Genomic DNA, 2,538 nt, shown 5'->3' with positions numbered 1-2,538 from the left:
AATAATAAAAAAAACACCCCAATATATTCAACAGTCAAGAAAACAATAGAAAGATAAGAGAAAAAAAAAATTTTTTTTTTTTGGAAAGTGGAGAAGGATAAAGAATAGGTGTATAAGGAATTAGAGCAGTGGATTGGAAATAGGATATATAAGAAGGGTGGAATTAGACAGGGGGTAAAAAGACGGAATTGGGAAAATCTAAAGCAGGAATAGGGTAAGAGAAACAGGACACCAAAAGGGGAAAAGTGAGGAAGAGGGTTTTAGCAAAGAGGTGAAATTGAGATAGGGAAAATTAATGCTACAGGAACGATGAAAATAGAATGGAAAACACTAATCCCAAAAGAAAATAAGGAGAAAATAAAATGGCACTTTAAAAAATGTTAAAATGGTAGCAGTAATAATACTGATTAAAAATAAAAATGTAGTAATTGAAAGGGTAAAATCAGGTGATGGAAAAAGAAGAAAAAGAAAAAAAAATTGGTTTCTTAGTAAAAAGGCGAAAAAAGAGAAAAAAAAAAAGAAAAAATTTGCAGTAGGGATGGTCTTTCGGTTCTTCTACTCTTCAGCCTGGTTCGCCTTAGTCCTGCCAGACATCTAGGAGAGTGTTGAATTTCCCTGCGTTACACTGTTCCTCTGTGTTGTAAATCACAGTCCTGATTTTAAAGCAGGCCGTATTTGTGATCCAGTCTGCCTTAATTTGTATTCACCTAAGAGTCAGTTTGTGGCTCAGCCTCTGGGTGGCAGTGTTTTTGGGTTGGCCTCTGAGTCTATACAGCTTCTCTATCCTTTTTTAATTGTTACCCTGCTCTGTGTTGTTGGTGGGACTGAAAGTCCCTCTATAGGCCAGACCCTGGTAACTCCCAGGGACTAATTAGCTTATTTTAATCCTTTATCTCATACAGGGTGGAATCTGGGTGTGGCTGTGCTCCTTGCCTGGGGGGCTGGGGGGAGGAATTCCACCCTCTGGAGAGAATGGCTGCCCCAGTCCTGGGCCCAGGGGTGTCTCAGCACTCAATTCGCTGCCACCTCCCCCAGTTCCCCCTCTCTCCTCAGCCTCTCCCCAGATTCCACTCGTCCGCACCTTCGCCCTCTCTTCAGCACAGGTGAGTGTCTGTATCCGAACTGTCCTATGAGCAGGGTTCAGTGAAAACAAGTAAACAAACAAATGCCTGCCGGTCGCGGAAACGCTCCTCTCTTACCAGCACTGCATGATCTGGGAAACGCTCCTCTCTTATGGGCACTGCATGGTCTGGTCAGTTCCTCAGGATGCCCCCTTTAGTCTCAGTTTTCCGCAATCACAAAATCCAAATCTCAAATCTCCCGGCGCCAGCAAACCCGAGGAACTCCTTTCCCCGGTCAGGGGCTGTGTCTGTCCCAAGAGACGCGGCTGCCTGCCATGCGGTCTCCCTCCGACCCTCTGGGCTCAGGTCTGGCAAACTTTCCTGCCCAGATCCCTGGTTTTTAACCTTTCCAGGGGAGCTCTGCCCTTCCCGGCTGCAAACCGTCTCACCAGCTGAGTAAATTCGCCAATTCGGGGTGGGTGTTATTAGTTTCAGCTGCTTACTCCGTTTGCTCCAGGACCAGACCTGGGACGCGTCTGCCTATATCACCGCCATCTTGCTTCTCCCATTCTACTTTCTAATTTCTCTTTCTGATAGTTCATTATTGGTGTATAAAAATGCAACTGATTTCTGAACATTAATTTTGTACCCTGCTACTTTTCCAAATTCACTTATTAGATCTAGTAGATTTTTGGTGGAATATTTAGTGTGTGTGTGTGTGTGTGTGTGTGTGTGTGTGTGTGTGTGTTTAATGTACTGTATCATGTCATTTGAGAATAATGACAGTTTAACTTACCACTCTGCAATTTAGATGTCTTTTATTTCTTCTTCTTATCTGATTGCTGGTTCCAGTACTTCCAGTACTATGTTAAATAAGTGTGATAAAAGAGGATATTTCTGTCTTGTTCCTGATCGTAAAGGAATCACTTATTTTTTTGTGCATTGAATATATGGCCTTTATTATGTTGAGCTAGTGTGCTGTGAGTTTCTATCATAAATGGGTGCTAGATTTTATGAAATGCTTTTCTGCATCTATTAATATGATCATGTGATTTTAATGCTTCATTTTGTTTATGTAATGTAGCATCTTTATTAATTTGCAGATAATTTACCAACCTTCATCACAGGAATAAATCTCACTTGATCATGGTGTATGATCTTTTCAATGTATTGCTGGATCCGGTTTGCTAATATTTTGTTGAGAGGGTTAGCATCTATGTTCATCAGGGATATCCTATCTAATAAAAGGGTAATATGCAAATTAACCATCACTCTGACACAAAGATGGCAGTGCCCATAACCACAAGATGGTGGTGCCCAGTTCCCTCAGGCCCGCTGGAGTCCCCAGTCCTTTCAGCCCGAACTAATTACTATGGCAAGTGGACCGAGAAGGTTTTCAGCAAGTGTGAAAAGCAAGTGTGAGAAGCAAGCTTTGGCGGGATCGAGGGAGAGCCGTGGGCTCAGGGCCGCTGCCGCC

Source organism: Myotis brandtii, unplaced genomic scaffold (assembly GCF_000412655.1).
Source record: "Myotis brandtii unplaced genomic scaffold, ASM41265v1 scaffold402, whole genome shotgun sequence".
In the NCBI taxonomy this organism is placed as follows: domain Eukaryota; kingdom Metazoa; phylum Chordata; class Mammalia; order Chiroptera; family Vespertilionidae; genus Myotis; species Myotis brandtii.
The sequence above is the reverse complement of the archived record's forward strand: the minus strand, read 5'-3'. Positions refer to the sequence as shown.